Source organism: Corvus hawaiiensis, chromosome 21 (assembly GCF_020740725.1).
Source record: "Corvus hawaiiensis isolate bCorHaw1 chromosome 21, bCorHaw1.pri.cur, whole genome shotgun sequence".
Lineage (NCBI taxonomy): Eukaryota > Metazoa > Chordata > Aves > Passeriformes > Corvidae > Corvus > Corvus hawaiiensis.
Window position 1 is genome coordinate 4,524,512 of NC_063233.1, and position 20,794 is coordinate 4,545,305.

At 43.3% G+C, this 20,794-nt stretch overlaps 1 protein-coding gene across 8 annotated transcripts in view; it reads left to right on the plus strand.

Moving 5' to 3' along the window:
* The window catches only part of RAPGEF1 (Rap guanine nucleotide exchange factor 1), an 85,110-nt gene that overhangs the window by 10,447 nt on the left and 53,869 nt on the right, over positions 1 to 20,794 (plus strand). The window lies entirely within an intron of this gene.

A 20,794-nucleotide genomic window follows, 5' to 3' on the forward strand; every position in this document is an offset into this window, starting at 1 on the left:
AAACAGTAACACTGGTTTGTGTTGATGCTGCATGCTCTGATCGTAACCTTTGGGATGATAATAAAGCACAAAAACTGGCTCCTCCTGCAATCCTTTGCCCTTGAAGGAGTTCATTTAGTTAAATTCCTTAATATTTTTGCAGCTGTGGTTGTGGTTTATTAACTGATGCTGCCTTGAAGAACAGCCTGTGTCTGCAGCAAAGTTTTCATTACTCATCTGTCAATACTTGCAGAGTAAAACAAATGGGTCTGAGTAGAGGTTTCTCCTCTTCAGTCTAAATAGTTTCTTTCCCTTCATCCTTGCTATTTTACCCAAGGAGAGGGTAGAGAATAGTTCTGAGGCAGTGCATAGTTGTACTCTGTGGGATAGGAAGGTCTTGCCTGCTTTGTCTGTCAGGATTATTTGAAGCTATGATGTTTAGAATTTATTAAATGAACTAGAGGGAATAAAAAACATCTCTTTTCCCCAAAATATTCTTACTTCTACAGCTGTGAAATGCCTTTTATCCTGATTCATACCAGCTGAAGAATCTCTAGAATTCCTCTTTTGCAGTTGGTAAAATATGATTTTGGGCCAGTTTACCAATTTGCTTGTCAGGAGAAATCTGGGTGAGTTTGGTTTGGTTTTGGTTTTGTTTTAACATAGTCCTCAAAATTGAAAATCAGATAGCCCAAAACTACTACTGTGTTTACTGTTGCAAACTACAAGTTCTGCAGTAATTGCCTTGGCCTCTGGGTGAAATGCGGGAGGGAGCTTATCTGCCTGGGCTTTCGTGGGGTTTTTTTTGCATGATAATTGCAGATGAGGAGCGCATGATATTTGGAAGGCCCTACAGGGATGTCACCTCTGGGAGGTGATGGACATGAATTTTGTGCTGTGAGTGGAAGGAACTGGAGGAACTGATGTCGTGATGGAGTAGTGGATAGAAAATGCTTTGGTGTCCCAGGGCAGAGCTGCAGCTGAAGGCTGAGCTATAATAAGTAGGGGAGAAGCACTTGCAGAATGCAGGGGTCTGACTCACTTGACCACGTGCTTCTCTTGAGTTTCACACTTGGCTGTGACTCATATTGAACAGAATAGCATCCAGGCTAGTGAGCAAGTGTGCTGAGAGCCAGAGGTCTCTGCTGACCTCTCTATGTGCATATGGTTTTTGGGGGAAATACCAGAGTCCTTGCCTCCTTTTCCTGTTGTACAGTCTGGTTTTGCTTACTTTTATTGTACTTCAGAAAATCAGGATGGTGTAAAACCTCACATAGCAGTTCCCTGGGCTGAAGATGTAAAGAACTAAGGCCCAGCCCAGTAAAGGTGACTCATAACCGGAGCTTTGCTTTGTACCTCTGTACCTGCGTTGGCACATGATGTGTTGGCTGGTAAATTGGGCCAGTTTCCCTAGCACATGGAGCTGCATCCAACTGTGTTTTAAAGTCTGTCCAGTGGGAGATTGCTCTGAGAGTGGAAGGAACCAAAACCTCTGCCAGACCTAGCTGCGAGTGTGAGGACCTAGTTCGGAGATAAAAACTGATTAGTGGATAATTCCCCCAGAATGAATAATCTCTGCCTTAAAAGATGAGTTGCAGATGGTTTTGGATGAGAGAGGGAGAGAGATCAGGTTTAAAATGTTATTCTTTCAGTAACCTGAATCTCCTGACCTTATGTGACACTGCAGAGATGATTTCAGCCGAGTAAGACCAGGAGGAGAGGCTGGCTGGGGAGTGTGGCCAGTGCTTCCTGCCTTGGTCTGACCCCGAGCCCCAGTGTTATATTTACGTGGTAGTTTGAGAGGTCTTTCACTCCACAAGGTCAAGGAAAGCTTCCAAAATACAGGGAAGAGCCATTTGTTAACTCCTCAAGTGAGGATTAGTATCTGACATGACTTCTTGAACTATTTTCAGATTGGTTACGCGTCTACTGATCTTTCACCTTTGCAAAGGTAGCAATACTTGTGTGTTTGCCTGTCCTTGACTGGAAAGCCTGCAGAAAACAAAACTGAAACCTAAAACCAGGTTAAGGACTATTATGAGCAAGCTATGTCAATTAAGGCCATCATTTTGTGTAGCTGTGCAGCTTTTCAAATTACTCCAGCAAGACTCTCTTTACAAATGCTTTTGTATTTTGTCTGTTGACTCATCCATCTCAACACTGACAGTAACATTTCAGTACTGTCTTATAAAGCCTGTCATTGAAACAAAGCTGTTCTTGGGCTGGTTCATCAACAGATGCAATTAATACAATGATGTTTGTTTTGACACCCTGGCTCACTGGCAGCATTGTAAGCAGCATTGCTACGCGAGGAGGTTGCTGTGGTTGAGGACTCCGTGTACAGGCAGATCACTCAATATTTGTATTCAGCTTAAAGTCAACACTGAAAGAGTTTCAAACCTCTACTAAGCCGGCAAACAGGCTCACTGGTGCTACCAGTGATGTTAACAAAAGGGCAAATCATAATCTGCAGCACTTCTAATTTATTTACAGTCTTATAAAACGCTGGGTTTTCATTCTGTTCGAGAGCACCAGAAGAATAAAAGGAAAACTCAGAGGGATTTTCTCGTTGTGCAAGTCAGGGAAGGTGGTGAAGGAAATACGATTTGGACTTTGATATTTATTCTTTCAGTAGAACAATGTCAGTCCCAGGCCAGTGCTTCTCAGATGTGTTTTACCCTGGGAACTGGTATAAACGTCTTCCTTTTCAGCTGTTTCATTTTTAGCTGTATAGAGGGTGTAACCATTGTTTAAGGGAGTGTCAGTGGCATGGAGCCAGTTGATATCTAAACTCTATCATGAATTGTTTTAAAGAGAGTATGATTTTCTGTCATGAGATACATTGATTAGTATTTTTCAGGGCAGGAAGTACCTGCTGACTCCAGCAGTTGCCAGAGCAGCTGTTTCTTGTGAGTAAGCTATAGAAAAAAATCTTGTGAAAGCCGTAATATCACTAGGAAGCAGCGCAAGCTTAAATGATCAGTACTAAAGTCTAGTTAAGCTGTATGAAGAACTGCTTCCATATTTTCACTTGCTTGGAATTTTAGATTGGGGAAAAAAAATTCTGGTTCTTAAGGTCTGTAGGATAGTTTACAGAGAGGTATTTAGCTGCAGGCTAGTTAATATTTGTTAAGGCTTGTCTGGACACTCCCCAGACTCTTGCTCCAGGGTACAAATTTAATTGATTTATTCCATGTTGAGTTAATGCAGCAGTTTATGTTCCTGCAAGTAGGCATCTCTGCTGGCTGCATGGCTTTGAGCGTTTTCTGGCATTGTAGCACCCTGTTACCTAGCCTGGGTTTCTACCAGGACCTGTGTTAGGCAGGGCACACACTGGAAATGCAGTCAACTCTCTGTCCTGAGCTTCCTAATGAGCAAGTTCGGACTTTTTTTGTTATATTCTCTCTGTTTTTAATCACAGAGCTGACTTCTGATGAGATTATATATAGATTTCCATAGCTTTTTGCCAAAAGATTTGGTTTGAATTAATGAACATTTTTGTGAATTTCTGCAGTCAACATTTTCTGGAAAAATAAATTATTATTTTGGTCCAGACCCCTCTTACAAGTGCCAGGTGTGAGCAGCAGGCTCCAGTGGGCTCATCCAGGGTATGAGAGGCTGTAGCAGCACTGCTGACCTTTGGCTCACGGAAAAAACAGTGAGCAAGGAGTGCAGTGCTCCAGATGTGAACCTGTCTGGAAGCTGAGTGTGCAGAGAGATAAGGTGCTGATGGGAAACACCCTCTCACCCACAGCTTCTGCATTATCCAAGTGAGCCCAGTGTCATAGCTCAGCTTCTGAGATTCCTCCAACCCAAGGTCAGTCACTTCCTTTGTTCTCCATTTGAGCTCTGGGTTTGAATTGCTTTTCATTTTGTATTGTCCCTTGTTGTCTTTGAAACCAGGATATGATTTCTTCTCTGTCGGCTCTCCCTGCCCCTTGTTTCTCTTAGTTTGCAGGTTTTTTGGATGCGAACACTCGCGTTGCTTGTAGTGCATCCTCTGTGTCACGAGGTTTTGACTCTGCAGCGTTGTCCTGGAGATGTACAGGGATGTGCCAGCGAGCAGGGGTACATGTGTCACAGCAAAAGAACATCCTTGCACATCTTGCCCAAGCAGCAGAGCTCCTCTTGCTGCTGAATGTGATTCTGGGGTCACGGCTCATGAGAGTGGTAACAATGGGAAGTGTGGGATGTTCTGGCTTATTCTGAGATCAAGATTTTGTTTCCCTTGCAATAATTTCATGAATCAAAAAGGAAGATGTGTAATGCTTAGTGTTCATCTAGAGCTTTACATTTTTAGAGCATTGTGCAAACATTTCTTCTGTAGTTCTGACTTCATGATGCGTGGTGGTGGAAAGTGCTGTCTGTAGTGAGGTAAGGACAGTGAGTACAACTTCTGCCCTTCTTCCATTTACTGCTGTGGTTTTACTTGGTACTGTGGTCAGATGATCTCTACTTCTCCATGAGCTTCTGTGGGCTTTTCAGTCATCATTGGAGCTGTGTAGCCTGCAAGTGGGTTGTTAGTTCATGCCTTTAGGGATGTCATGAGGTAGTGAGAGTGGCAGACGTAGTGCTGTGTAGTAGTGACATCTCTCCGCGTGGGAAGATCCAGGTGATGCGTGCACAGATCATGCCACCTAGAGGAATGGAGCTGGCAAGGCTGCAGCCATGCTTTGCTGCCAAAATTTCAGTGGTCATGCCAGTGGCTGTGTCAAGACCTTCTCCAAGCCGTGCCCTTTGTGGCTTTGCCTCACAGTCCGTCATGAAGTCAAGTGTGAGAAGGTCCCTTCACAGGCAGGTCTCCATCAACTCAACAAACATTTCTCAGCTTTTTACATGAGACTGCTTTTCCTGATTTAGCCTCCTAAATGTTGATCCTCATCTTTCCCAATGGCTCAAGGACCTGAAATTAAGTTGTGGATCTCACCTCATATTCTCCAGGAATTAGGGTGAGTAATCTAGTACAAGGTATGATTTGATGGGATAACATTCTCCAAGCTCAGTGCTTTTTTTGGCTTGTATGTTGCAATTTCTTTTGTGGGAGACTGTTAAATTTCCCAGAAGATTATCCTAATTTCCAGAGTCTCAAAGTCTGAATTGTAATTAAGCACTTAATTTGATGAGGGCTTTTAGATGTCTTGCTATTCTACTGGCAGCTTGGGGAAATACTTCCATTTTCCTCCCAGCTTCCCTTGCATAGGTTCAAGCTCAGAAAGCTGGGATATATTTAGAACTGGCAGAACTGCCAGCAAGGCTTCAGAAAATTGCTCCAAATCTCTGCTTTCTGGGTAGGTTAAAGCCAAATTCAAAAGAAGCCTGGCTTTTCTGAAGAAGTTGGGGCGATGACAATTTATCAGTAACAAATGGGCAGCGGGGAATTTTAATAATACATTTTATTGCTTGCAATTGCATTGAGTTCCCTATTGCCACAAATGACAGTAATCAGGACATCCAACAGGGAAGCAATTACTTTATTTCTTGATCATCCAGACAGTCAGCGAGTTGTGTTACGAGATAAGCACATGGTATGACCAGAGGGTGTCACCTCTTTGGGAATGAAATTTCTTTTTGACCCACTTTAGTCTAATATGTGGTACAATAAGGTCAAGACCAATGACTGGGGCTCATGGGATTTAATACATAGACAATAATGACTGAGTAGAGTCTTTTTCTTTTGTACTGTTTGAGGTTAGGGCTTCTAGATGAAGTTTGTATCTTCTGCTAAATTTTCTCTCTAGTGCTTAAGTAAAACATCCTTTCTCCCCCCTCTCTCTTGAGCTTCAACTTGTATGCTTAAAATCTCTGGAACCATCTTGAAGACTTTATTCTGCTGTGCCTTTGAATTGACCCCCATGTATTTTCATCAAGACATTAGGATGGCCTTCCCATTTCCTTCTATTCTGTTTAAATTTTCCTGTTACGGGAATACTAAAAAAAAAAAAACCAAAAAAACTGAATTACAGTTAGTCGTATGTTAAAATATCCAGACTAAAGCCAGCAGGAAGAGCATCCTCTCGGTGTCAGTGGATGAGGTCGTGTCCCTGCCCATGGCAGGGGGGTTGGAATGAGATGATCTTTAAGGTCCCTTCCAACCCAAAGCATTCCATGTTGGCTGTGGATGGATCTCTTGCCTGTATTGACCACTGGTTCATTTAACAGCCCCGTTCTGTGTCTCTCTCTTAACACGTCCCCCTTTTAGCTGATAACTTTCTGGCCTCCAGGCTACTGACAGCTGTTGTCCACTTGCTGCTAATTAAGAAAGCAGCGTGAGCGATGGGAATGTGGATTGGAGAGATTGAACCCCCCTCTCCATAGCGTTTCAGCCTGATTAAAGAGAGTCTGGCTGACGACTGAGCGGCCTCTTTTTTCCTGCTGCCTCTCTGCAATAGCCTGGTTGCTGTCAGAACTCCCGGGTCAGGTGCTCTCTGTGTCTCTGGATCTAAAAAATCCCGTAACAATGAGCAGCGTCAGAACAGATTTGCCATTCAAAGGATGGGCACATGTGAAATCTGAGCCACTATAAAGCCCCATCTTTAGCATGCAAAGCGTTGTGTACGTCTGTGCTCTTACTCAGAAATTCAAATGTAAGTCGTGTTTTTTAAATAAAACGACACATACTGCATTGAAAATTTAGAACTAGCTATAGGAATCAAGATCGTTATGAATTAAGAGCACTTAAGTGGATGGACCAATGATTTTAAAGATTTTCTTTCTTTGTTTAAGGATTTTTCCTTGTTTGCTTTGTTTCCTTGTTTTGGTTTTCCTTGTTTTGCATCAAGTCCCAGTGGGTGACCCTTTGTGTGATACAGTAATGCTGTGATTTTTATGATCTAGCAAGAGAATGGGCTTGAACTCTGAAATTCCCTTTCTGGCCCCTGCCTCTGTGGAGGTAAAATGATTGACTGAGGTTAATATAATACAAGATTGTTGTGTTAATGCACTACCAGAAGGTGTGAATTTGAGTAAGAGTGGTGGTAATTTGGCAGAAGAAGCCTCCTCCTGCAACGATGATGCTCTCTGGAGCTGTTTACCCCCAGGAATATTATGGCTCTCTTTATTTCAGATTAGACCTCCAAAATTCAATCTCAGTTCTTATCTGTGATAAGTGGGCTCTTTATAGCCCTCCATAGCCCCTAGCATGCTTTCAAATCCATGTCATATGCTCTTTTTTCTGGAATTTAATTTCTCTTCTTCCTTGTGATTTTTCCCATGTTTTGCTGTTACCTTTTACCCTGGAGTTGAATGATTTTTGATGTTTTTTGGAGGTTCTCTTTAAAAGCACTATGTATATATAGGTATAAAATGTTTATTTAAATAAATAAAGAAATCACTGCCAGACATGGCTCCTTAGGTGTGTGAAAATCCTTTAATAAACCATGTCTACCACAGTGTAATTGAACGGTAGGAACATGTCTGGGGAGAGGAGGATGTGTGTTTGATTGTACTTACTGGTGTTCACCTTGTCATGCCCATGATCACTTTGTGAAAGGAGCCTTGGAGCATCTGATTTCAGCTTTTGTAATAAAGAACTGTCTTGCATTTGTTTGAAGTTGAACAAGAGCTGCTTTACCAGTGTTCTCCTATATTCACTAAACACAGTATTAAAATAGTAGGAAATGCAAAGTGTGGTGTGCTCTTAACGAGCTGAACTAGGCAGACTCTTTGGGACCTGGGTGATCTAGGGTGTGAAAGTGCCATAATCTTCTTGGGCAGCTTTTTGTTTTCACATGAAGAGAGCAGATGCAGACACAGTGCAAATAGAAGAGAAATCCTATCAGTAGATTAGCCCTGAGTCCCCAAGCTGTAGTCTGTAAATACAGTGATTTATGGGTATTAGAGATGAAAACAGTGTTTCTTTTCTTCCTCCAAGCAAAATACTATTTCCAAATAGATCATCTCATTATTGGACTCTGGTTTGGCTAGTAATTTTATAAAATAAACCTAGTAGCCCTAATGTTAGAAAATTAATGTGTTGATTTCTCTACTACTGAGAATTTACGGAGGCTCCAAATCCCTGTCTGTCTTGCTGTGGGAGGTAATTAAGAATATGAGGGAGCGGTTTCTTGGTTTGAAATATTGAAAATGACTGTGAGCATTCATATTGTTACATCTGGAGAGCTCGTTAGGGATGGTGAGATTGGTTCTGCTGGGTCATTTGTTGTGAGGATTGGTCATTTCTTTCACAGTAACCTGCCTATTGCTTGGACAGCTTTGCTTTTTTCTTTACTTTTTTTACTTACTTTTCTTTTTGTTGTTTACTGTGTGCTGCCTGTGACTGGCAGTGTGTTTCAAGCCCATTATAGGAATATTTTGTGGCTTCAGGATCACGGTTAGTCTGTTTGTCCTTTAAAGCCACTCCTGATGGCTTCAGGAGTTGAGCTGCCATCACTCAGGTGGGTCATCTGCCAACGGTGACGTGGTTTTGTGACTGTTCTGCGTGAGCTTTTCATGTGTCTGACGGTGTCACCTGCTTTGAATCCCCACCTCATCAATTTATGCCATGAACTTCTGGCTTGTAAACTGAAAAACCTTCACACGGTCATTTCGGAGGCACAGAGATGACAATTTTGTCATTAAAGGGACAAAAGAAACATTCTGCAAATTTCTGTGTGCAAATCAGCTGCCTGTTTGGTGCTAGGTCAGGCTTTGTTTAGACTATTGATCAAATGTAAGCCTAGAGCTTTGCTGCTAGGCCTGGAGCTGCCTTTCCTTGCCCTGAGTTCCTAAGTGACAAAGATTTGAGTGGAGCTGGCACTTCTTTGTTGGGTTGTTTTGCAAATGCAGACCCAATTCTTAACAGGAGAGCAGAAAACAGGGATTTCTGCTTTACAGTGGAAAATGTTGGGATTATGTTGTCCTGGTTCCTTATAATAACACAGGAGTGTCCTTTAAATAAAAAAATGATCGTTCATACAAGAAAAATCTCTTCCTTTGAGGTTTGTTATCTACTTCTGTTCAACAAAGCTAGACTTTATCTTTGAGAAACAACTTCCCATATATATGTGAGAACTATCTCTAAATATCGTCCTTATGCCTTCTAATTAGCTAAATCCATTCTGCAAGTGGACAGTCATATTCCAAAGTAAGACTATGTAGGGAGTTAATTGGGAATAATATGTGTGAGTTTCCAACTTCCACCTTGATCTGAGCTAACTTCCCAGGATGTAGGAGCCCTCTCACTATAAAGTCTGAGCTACAGGGTTCTTGAGGTTTTGAGTTTTGCCTGTTTTATCATGATAAATTCTGATGTGTTATAGTTTGAAGTGATTTCCCTAAAAGTAGATTTGTACAATTGCCAGAAAACCAGCTCAGCTCTTCACCTGCTCTGTTTTCTGCCAACAAGTAGCAAATTAACTTGACTGGACTTGAAGTATTTTCTATATATCTTTAAATTCTCTTTTATGAGTGATTTGAGTCCCTGTTGAAAGTATCTTCTGTCAGGGGCATCTTTCGAAGTTCCCATATGGGTTCAGTTTCATAATTATGATTGTGACTGCTATACATAGTGTTGGGGTTTTTTTGTCAAATAGCAGCAATCAAGCCTTGAGGGGTGTTTTGTACCTATGGCTGGTGTGTCATATCAGGATAGACATGGAAATGGTGCTGTTTAAAGTCATACAAAGCTGTAGGAGCCTTTTGCAGAGGGACTTAGGAGTTTCAACACGTTTTAATGAAGCAGCTTTTCCCAAACCAATTGCATTTTCCAAGATTTGTTTGAGCCATCTTCCAGTTCTGCCCTCTTTGTGGTAGGTACGTAAGTGGCTCTCAGGTTAATGAGGAATGAGGGCACATTGAGTGTATTCAGACTTCTGGCTGCAGAGTTGCCAGAAATGAAGCAGGAGAGCTCTCCTCCATCTGTCATTCCTCTGCAGAAATCAGCAGCTTAGAAGTGGATGTAGCTGAGAGTTTATTTGCTGAGCTTCAGAGTTCATAGGTAACACAGAAGAGAAAAAAGGCAAAATTTATGTGTTTGTTTGGGGAGGGAGGCAAAGTGAGTTTGCTGTGTAAATTTGTAAACAGGGTAGAAAGGAAAGGGAAGTTTCCTGAAAACATGTGCTAAAATAAATGAAGTCCAAGCTCAGATTGCAAATCTTGTGAAGTCATGCAGAGCGTCGTGGGAGAGTGGTCCTTGTGTGGAGCAGATGTTTGTGGACGTCCTGCAGTCAATGGCTGCAGTGTTTGACTCCCCTCAGCCCCTTCCTCACAACACAAGGTTGTTTCTGCTGAGCAGGAAAAAAATAAGTGATGCTTTTTTACTACACTGACACAAAGCTCAGTACTAGATTCTTCTTATATTGCAAAGTGGTATTAATAAACATGTATAAATATGAAGTCAGTTCTTGCAATTATAGGTGGTTGTTTTTTAGTTGAAAGATGGTTTGTAGTGTTTCTTATTGCTTTACTGCAGTGTAATTTTTTGAACTCACTGGCTGGATCCAGGTGAAGACTCAAAATCTGGTTGGGGTGAAGCTTCTGCAGGCGGGCTGTGCATTACCAGTTGATAATATTGAGCCCAGAAGGTCTGGGAGGTGTTTGTCCTTCTAGCAACAGCACCACGGGTATTTTTATAAACACCTCTCGATGTCTTTCTGAACCCAGCTGTGTGACATACTGAATGCACTGCAGAAAGCAGTGGGTTATTGCCTGTTTTTCACAGTGAAGGAGCATGAAGTTAATCACAGTGAAGCTTTGACAAGGCACCAGGCTCAGCCTGACCGAAGGGCCGTGCTCTCCGGAGGCGATGGAGCAGAGCCTGGCCTGACCCTGCACCACATGGCTCGAGGCTTGGTGGAGCTGAAGTTTCCTGTTACAAACTGGCTGCTGTTTTCCAAACAGACCTCCTAAAGCTCCAAAGTATTGCTCAACGGACCACAAACTGAAATTAGTATTGATTCACCTTTCAGGGCTGATGGCAGCATCGCCACACAGTCGCACGTTGTGTTGCACAGACTTAAATAGCTTTGGCAGTTGTGGGTTTGCTGTTTTGTCAAAACCAAATTAAATAGAAATACTTTACAGAATTATTTCTTATTTATAGTATCCTAAGGTCTCTCTACCACAGAATGTGGGCACTGGCTTTTAAAACATGCTTTTTTTCTTGGAGTGGGTCATTCGTGTGTCTTCCTGGCCAGTAGGGCTTGCTTGTGGGCAAGATCTCACTTCTGAAACCCGATGCCATGCCTTGAATGGGATGGGATATGATGAGGAAATGGGCTGTTGGTAAAAACATCATTCAAGTAGCTATTAATTCACCAAGATTTATTCTGTGATAAGAGAGTAGTTTCAGCAAGATTGTAAAGAGATGCTGAGATAAGGTTCCGCTTTGGTTTTGGTGAAATCTAGCCTGAGCTGGGTTCCCTTTAGCTGTTGAGTTGTTGTATATGAGTGTTGAAGGTGTTTCTTCTTGAAATTCAGGCCATCTTCCTATGTGAGCAAACTGGAAGTTCATTGAAAAATTGAAACTGATTATTAGTAGGGCCCACTTTTGGGAATTTCCATTAAAGATGACAGTAACTGTTAAATACAGATAGGGTGATACAAAAAATAACGTTGCATGCCAGCAAAGAGTGATGTGCCAAAGAAATCAGGCTCAGGTCTGATCAGGGGATCCTTGTTAAGTGGGTTTTCAAACTTGTCACTGCATTAGGCTGAGTAATATTCTGAAGTATCTGGGGAATAGCTGCTTTTTCTTCAAAATTAAATTAAGTAAAATTCTAGTAACTGTTTCCCTGGTACTGAAACCTCAAGTCTTCAGTAGGCTCAGATGAATTAGAGATGGGATGGATTCCTTCAGACTCCCTTCATGTTGTTGTGGATGTACAAATCTGCTGAGGTTTGCTGCTGTAGAAGTTCAGAATTCTGTATCTTTCAAAGTCAGGATTTGCCAAAAAGAGTGGGGAGAACTGCAGGTGTTGGTGTCAGTATGCCTTTACCTTGAAACCTGTTGTCCGTAGGAGTGATGTAACCGTATTTTAATTCAGGCATGAAGAGATGGGATAAAATAGGAAGTTGTCACAAATAATTGTTTACTGTTAAAGTAACGTTAGTGTTTATGTGCAGCAGAGTGAAAGACAGACATCCCACTTAGAATCCCTAAGGTCCCTCATGTTTCCTGCCATGTTGGTGTAGGGATGTGCTAATCCTACAGCTGAGGAAGGGAAGAGGGAGCTCCCTCCTGGGCTGTTCAGTTCAATTAACATCTCAGTTTCCCCTTGCTGGAGGCACTGATGTTTCAAATTGTGCTTATAGAAGACTAATATTTCCTCCTGCCTGTAGGCAGGCAATAAAGCTGGTGGTTTGGTTGCAGATTCTATCAGGTATAGAACAGAGTATGGAATTGAGGATATGGCCTGCAGCTTCTTAACCCTTTACGGAGCAGCACAACAATAATGTCAAAGCAGCTTCTGACCTGATTGCATCAGAAATTTCACACCTGCGGTGCCGCTGTATCGCTTTGCACACACACTTGTCTGGGTGTGTGGAGATAGAGAGTTGGTCCTTTGGGGCAACAGGAGAGCAGCACTTCAAAGTTGAGGGATTTGCATAGCCCTCCTGTGGTGCCTTGTTTTCTTGAGTAAGCAATATTAGGGAAGTTTACACTGGTGTTGCAGTGCCTCTAGGAGATAGTGCTGGCCTGGTTCCTGAAATTCATTTTTCTCTCTCGTGCAGAGATGTGAGCCCCCAGCATGGTGCACCGAAGTTGTGCAGACATGTTTAATCTTACTGAACTGAATATCTGCTTTTCAGCATCTGAGCCCCCAGGATACAGCACTAGTCAGAACAGTGAGAAATGAGGCTCCCGCACGGAGCAGTTAGCTCATCTGGGAACACGCATGGAAAAGAGCTTACATCACACTCTCACCTGGACTGTTGCCCTTGATCTATGGTACTTGCTAAAGAAGGAAGTAAAACCGAGCATGTTTAAGCAAATGCTTTCCATGTTTTCATCTTATTTCTTGTGCTCAGCTCGGCTGAGTGTGGGCGGTGGCTTTTGGGCAGCATATGAGGTTCCTCCCAAGCCTACTAGAAAAGAGGGGTTATCTTTGCCATTCAGACTGAATGTGCAAAGAGTCTGTAATCAGAGGTCAAAAATAAAGATGACTATAATTAGTAATGTCCAAAGCAACTGGAAATTGTGTCAGGCAGATCTGAGCCAGCTTCTCTGGTTTTTTTTTCCATTGCCTAATGAATGAGAGCAGTGGTTACTCTCCAAGGATGAAAGAGGGCTGAGTTTTTCCCATTCAGAGCCGGTGCTGTGGGGCAGACAAGAAGCCAAGGCTCCATTTACAACCTTGTTTGTCAGCTGTTGAACCTGTGGCCAGGTTGTGAGCAATTAGGCTTTTCCCTAAAGCATCTGAAATAATGCCTTTCTGCTTGGTGTCCTGCCGAGTGCCTGTGACGACATCCTGTCACCTTGGAGATGGATAAACAGCTTCAGCAACATTGGGTTATAATCTTTCAGGTCTGAGTTTCAAAGCTGATGGCCGTACGACTGAAACCCAAGCCCAGCAAAGATCTTTCAGTGTAGGAAGAGCCTAAATGTGCTTGAGAAAATGAGAGAGGGGGGGAAGGAGTTGAAGCAGAGCTCGGTGACGAGGCTTTTTGCTTGGCCATGGCAGTGGTGTCAATGAAACAGATGAGCTTTGGCTCACGGGCTCCCCGCAGCCCGGAGTGACTCAGGTGGTGCGCACGCACACTTGTGCCTGCAGGGCTTTATTTTTAGATGTCTGAATCACTGTCATGACCATATCCTCCAAAAGCTGCTAGACAAGTGGGGATGCCCACAGACCCCATATTAACCATGTTTGGTGAACAGAGAAATTCAGCAGATTCCCTGCAAGCATTGCAATTTCTGTGTTTGGGGCTGTTTGCTGAAGTAATGCAGATGTTATGCCATGTAGCTGGACTATTTTTTTCCATTTAAAATTAAATGTTTAGTTAACATCCTTGGATTTCATGGGTAGAACAGGGTGAGCAGGGACCACATTGTTCACATTGGTGTTGGAGGCTACTTGAGTCTCTTGTTGTTCTAGTGCTGTTGGCACCGGGGGAGTTACGAGTCATGTTACCAGTGTTGTAATCCTATCAGTTCTCTGGGGCTTGCAGGGCTGTGCAAAATCAGTACTTAGATGGGAAATTACCAGAGACTCACCAGATGCTGCACAAAGGTTTGCTGGGGATTGCTGGTGTTCCTGCTTGGGGGTTGATATGGCACCAGGTCTGCTGGAGCAGCTTTCAATAAACCACAGCAAAAGTCCTGTCTGCTGCTTATCAATAAATTACAGTATCTTGTTCAAAAAGAAACCTCAAAGCCAGCTTTTGTGTGCTGGAGGAAACTGAACTTGGGTAGCAATTTACTTCCTTGTAAATCCCTCCTTGTTTGATTAATTTTAGCTTTTTCCCTTTTCTTTTTCCCCTGTAAACTGGTTGAGTGATACTGCTGCAGTTTTCAGCAGGCAAAGGATTCCTGGTTTATGTATCTGCATACAAGAAGATTTCTCTGTTCTGAAATACCAGGCAAAAAGAGGAGTAGAAGGGAATCTGGTCATCTGCTCTGAACTTGCTACTTGATCATGTGCATCTTCTCTTCCTTGCAACCTGAAGATTTGCTTCCAGATATGATACTGGAAGGAAGAAGAGCTGTAATGTTAATGAACCATAAAACTAATGTTGTTGACTAACCCAGTCCTTTTCACTGCAGTTGGGAGACGTGGCTGAATTGATAAGTTGCCCTCTCTGCCTTCCAATTCCCGTGCAGACACTGTGAGCTCTTCCCACATGAGGTTGCTGCAGCTGGAGATGCCTCATTCATGGTTGCTTAGAAAGAAAAAAAAAATCAAAATAAAAATGTGCTCTCTGACAAATAAAAATGTTTTGCTTCCTCTGGAGGCCCCAGAGGACGGCATAAAAATAATGAAGCCTGTGAGTCAGTGAGCATTGCCTGGCCAGCTGAGAGGGAACTGAGCCTCCCTTTTCCAGAGAAGTTTGTGTGCTGTCATTGCACATCATTAATGCTCACTGGTTTATGCTCATTCACTGTAATGTTGCCAGAAAAGAAAAAGGGCAGTCGGTCTAAAAGCTGGCTGCTTCCAAGGTGACGTGATGTTAGAGGAAAAGTTTCTTTAGCACTCAAGAACGATTGTTTGATTCTCAGCTGCCCTTCCTCCATCGTTTTCCTCTAAAACCTGGCGGCTCTCCTAGCAATTGGATTCCCTGGAGAGGGACTTGGAGCAGCTTACAAACAACTCCACCTAAGGTACAAAAGTTTGGGTGGGCAAACTTCCTGATTGACACTGGACCCTCCCTTTTTTTTTCCTTTCCAGGTCCCCTACCAGGTTTTTTTTTGTTGTTTCTGCATAAATTCTCTTTGCTTCAGTCTCTGGGGGTAATGGCAAAGCTGGGAAAAGTAAACTCACAGAGCTGGGAGTAGTAGGTCTGAGGCTTTTGAGCACCCGTGGTGCAGCAGTGGGGATATTTTAATAAGGGATATTTTAATTCTGTTCTGTCACATTCTGTCTTTTCTGTACTCAGGATCCCAGTTCATCCTTTTGGGAACATGCAGCATTGCACAAGTGCTGCATATCAGCATTTTTAGGCTTCTAAACATCCTCAGGACTTCTGGAGAAAGAGGGTGTGAAAAGTAACTGAAGGCTGTTTGCTGCATAATGGGAGAGACAGCGACACACTGCAGGTGTGCAAGGGTGGAGAACCTATGGGGGTTCTCCTCATCTGTTTCTTCAACCTTCCTTAAAACCTCGTGCTTTCTCTCCACCTTCATAGCTACACATTGGCAGGGTTGAACATTTTGTCACAAGACAGACAGGATTATTAAAATTTATTTTTACAAGTGCCCCTGCAGTAGGTTTTTGTTGCCCACTGCTCACTGGTGAGCATCACACTGTGCCTCCTGTGCCAGCTCTTCTTCGGCTGTTTCCTGCAAAGCTCAAAGGCTTAGATTTTCTGTCAATCCCTGATTTTAATATTTACATTACAAGAGAGCCCAAAAGCTTCAGCCAGGGCATAATCCCCCAGATCCGTGTGCTTACAGGTATGTAACAGATATAGCCCTTGCCCTAAGGGTGGAAGGAACATGTTGAGAATCTAGTAATATCGATATAAAATCTGGACAGACCCATGCTTTGCAGTATGTTTAATGATTTTCGTGATAAGCTCTCATGTGCCTGTCTGCCCATCCTGAATCACCTGTTTTCCTGTGTTTCTGAGAGCAGAATTGCATCTGGAGTAGCCCCAGCCCCAGAGGCTCTCGCTGGGCGCTGCATCGCAGCACAGACATCCTCAGCAGAAAGGTCATTTTTAACTCCAGCTTGTTATTTTTGCCTTTTGCTTCAGAACCCTTAAAGTCCCTGTCAGCTAGGGTTTAGCTGAAGCCTTGCAACTTGCCTTTTGTCTTCTCAAATGATGGAGCTGAGCCCAAGGGAACAAATGCCATTTTAATGGGCATCGTTGTGTAACTCATTACATAAGTCACTGCTGCCTTCAAAGGACTCGTGGCAAAAGTGGCAGGAGCAGTTGATTAAAAATGTGCACAATAGCTTCATTACGACATGGGGGGAGATGTCTGCTGTTATTTTTAATCTGATAGCTTTTGGATATGTGCATCCAGCAGAGACCCAAATGGCCTTTGAAAAAGGAACCATTTGTGGAATAAGATTTTTAGACTCCACTTCGTTCATTCTAACAAGCCACAAGAGTCAGGACAAGCTGGAAAATGAACTATAACCCTTTTTTAAGGCTGTGTCTCCTCTAAAGCTGCAGGGTTTTGGTGTCTGAACACACAGAGAGTGAGAGAAGATGGAGGGGTTAGTTTTTCAGGTGAAGGAAAGAAAAGGTACTGTATTCTAAAGTTTGTGGGGTTTTAATTAAAAATAAGTCTATTTTCAGTTAGTTTTATATGATCCAAGCACTAGACAAGTTGAACAGTTAAACTGCCTGTCCCAGCTGCTGGGGAGCCTCCCTGCCACGGAGCAGCAGTGACACAAACAGGACCAGGAGGTGCAGAAACAGGCAGGGGATTATTTCCCATTTCTGAAGCCTCCCATGTGCTGGTTACATGAGGCTGGCGAGTGGGACCCAACAGATGGAAACTCTGCTGTGACTGAGCTCTGTAAAAGGCTGAACTTTCGCTTTGACTTTAAAGCAAATAACTTGCTGCTGGCTTAAGTTGGTGGAATTCACCAGCTTGTGTGTTTTGACTTATCTTCTGGCCTTCATTTGAACCCAAGTGGGGAGTGGCCATTTGACTATGACAGAGGTGGACGTTGGGCTTTGACTTGCCAGCTTTGTCCTGAGCAGCCTTAGTTTCTTCGCCCACAAGCACATCAGCCGATTTATCTGCCTTCCTTTTTAATCCACTGTTGTTTCAAACCTGCAGTTCTTCCCTCACCAGATTTAGCTTTCTGTTGGCAAACTGGCAGCAGCACCAGTTGCTGGAGCTTGGGGAGCTGATGGGGAATCAGGTGGCTCCTGGTTGGCCGTGGTCTCCTTAGCCTTCATCTGCCTGGTCCAGGGCCTTGAGGGATACTGAAAAACCCCTCTGGCCACACCTGACAGCAGGGCTGGTTGGAGCAGGCATGTCAGGCGAGCTCTCTGGTGTTGTGTGTGTGGTCAGACCCCAGACACGTGCCGGGGAGAAGAGCCTGGGAGCTGAGCAGGGCCGTGACTCAACAGCTGGAGCACGTTCAAGCACGGCAGAGTGGGAGTCTCACTAACGGGGGATGGAATCAGCTATGAAATGAGTGACATAATAAAGCTTCCAGTCAGAAATCAAGAAACTCAGATCCATAATAAAGTCATTTTGAAGGGCTTTTCTTCGAGTTGCGTGCAGCAGCAGAGCATCTAGACAGATGAAATATGAGGGGATGGAAAGTCACTGGTTCCTTCGAGACAGAAACACTTTGATACAACTTTTTTTCCCCCCCTCTTCCAGTTGAAATCACTCAATTGAGTTTATTACCCTGACTTTTCCCATTCATCTCACAAATATTTGGACACTGCATAAAAGGAAGTGCGGGGTGCCCTCCTCCTGCACACCAGAGAGGAGAAAGCCAGTGCTGAGACTCCAGCTAAACACTGCTGGCTATTCATCAACAAGAGGCGAGGGTAATATGATAGAATAATTTCCAGTGGGCAAACTCCCAAGCTCAGAACAACCTCAATGCTGCATTAAGGGGTTTGGTTACTGTAGATAGGCAGGAAGGAACAGAGGGACAGGAGAAGTGGTTTGAGCACTGCCATGGCTCTGTTTTCTGCCTCTGTATATGTTACCAAATTATTTAATCTGTAAAGGCATGCTGTGCTGTTTGAACTTTTTAACTGGACAGACACACAGGACATGGAAGATATTTAAATTAGGATATAGTATAAAAAAAGTGATTTTTTCAAGGCAGACAGTGCTGTGGTAACCAGTCTAAGAAGTCTTGCTCAGCTGTGCTCTTTAGAGGAGGGTTTCAGGCTTCATCTGTAAAGGCTTAGGTCCCTTACACCTGTGAGCTAGAATCCCTTCCTACTCAAGTATCACTTCTCTTTTATACCACTTCATCCAGATTCATTACAAAGCAAATTCTGTTTATAATGCTTGAATGATGTATCAGCTTGCAAACTGTAAAGCCCAGTGTGCCGAATAATTCTGTTGGCATTCACTGAACATAATCACAGGAGCTCCACAGCTTGATCCATGAGTAGGGGGAGAGGGCTGAGGGCCTGCAGAGTGATGGAGATGCTGTACCAGAGTCACTGACTCACCCTCTGCTCTGTTTAGACAAGTTGCTTCACCTCTATGCCTGCTTCCCATCTGCAGAGTAAAGTTAAGGCCTGACTGGTTAAGGATGAGAACGATGTGTTTGTAATGTGCTTGGAACAAGAAAAGCGCTATTTTAAGTGCTAAGTGTAATTGAGTGTGAGAGAATATTGGTTTGTGACTCATTTGTTTAACTGCAAATGCATCAGAAACTTGTGAGCAGATGAGAGCTGGAAAGTGCTTGGTGTAGACCATGGCAGTAAAAAGCTGCATTAATTTGTGATCTTCAAAGCAGGACTTAGCAGGGCTGTTCAAACAATAACGTTTATTATTTTTGCAAATGTCAGCTGGTTTACTTCGCCAGTACTATTTTAAGCAGTTCCTATTCTGCTCCAGCCACTTGCTTCTGTCCTTGCTCTGTGTGTCTATCTTCCCTCAGAGTGTGGCACACAAATGATTTGGTGTGACCAAAGGGTAAGAAGAACAAAGGGGCAGTGGTTGGCTGGTGGTGGTGGTGGTGAAGCGGATCTGCTGTCAGCAGAAAAGGAACTTTCTCTGATGACACCTCCTTTTGGAGGTTCCTGACCATGCACACACGTTGGTTCAGCCGTTTGTGTGCTTGCTCCATGAAAATGGGTAGAGATGTCTGGTGGCAAGGAGAAAAGGAAATGGTAATCTTTTGAAATCTTTCTCACTTCCAGATATCTTGTCCTTACAATGCAAAATTATCACCATAGGTAACCAAGGGTTTTGTAGGCATTGAGTGTTTCCTTACTGAGACCAGCAGTTTGGATCTCACTGCAGCCCGTGGAGGAGCCAGACACAATTTGTTGCTGTCACCATTACTTCCCTGTAGATTAATTATTGTAATTGTTTGCCAGTTCTGGAAAAATTAATTGAGAGCCACAACTTCTCGTGGCAAGCGTGCATATGCGTGCAAATATGGAAATTCTCATATGGTGTATGGAATAAATACAAATGATTTTTTGGGGAGGAGTTCAAGAGTGTTATCACAGCAGCCAGGAACTCTCTTCAGTGGTGACCTTCAGCACCCTGTGGAGACAGAGAGGTTTTAAAGGTTTGGAGATCCTCTTGCGGATGTAAAGCACTGACGTAAATTGTTGCTAAGTTGGGGTGCCAGCTGCTGTAAGTGATTCTTCAGAGGCCAACTGATACGCCTGGATTTATCTGCAGTGGCCAAGGTTTTTAGTGCCTCTCTCCTCAGTGCACTAAACAGGACTTTATGATACAAAGAAAACCTGGGAAAACATTTACTTCTGTAAGTGGAGAACAGGTCTGCAGCCAGACTAGATTAGGATCGGTGCTCATGTAGCTTCCATTCATAGGATGCCTGCAAAATCTTGGTCTAGGGGACATACCTCACCAGAGTATTGGTGCGTGTGCTCACAGCAGGGTCATAACACGCTACCAGGAAATCAAGTTTAAAGGAAGACGAGCAGGGTTCCTTTCCTTGAGCTGTAGTCGGGTGGTTTCTGAGTACCAGGAGGAGCGGGGTTTGCACTGCTCTCTGGTATTTAGCTGCTGGGTGCTAATTTGGTTCAGCAGCCTTTGCAGTTTGCAGTCTGCATGCTAACGAGGTGCTGCAGTGCTGCATGCATGGGGCTGTCCTTTGGACTCATTAAAGCCAATGCAGTTAATGCCCACGTAACCTAAAAGAGAAATGAAACATACAGCAAAATTGCTTACTTTTCTTGATAACGTAGTTACAGACAAGTTGGGTAACTTCTGCTGAGTTATCTGGGTCACTAGAGAGCAATTCAGACCTTCATTTATTAAAGTGCTCTTTGCTCAAAATACTTTCTAAATTGCTCTCTACAAGGGAGTTTTTATTTAGCTTCATGGTTAAACAGATAAAAATGTATTTCAACAATAAGTCTGAGTATGGCATGACTGCAAACCTTTGAGACTTCTGCTTTTAGGTATTCAAAAAACAATGAAAATACAATTTTTAAAAGAGCTGAGCAGTTCTGCAGTTCAGCTCCTCGAAGGATGCGCTGGTGTCAAAGCGGTTCCTCTGTTCTCAGGTTTTTCTGGTAC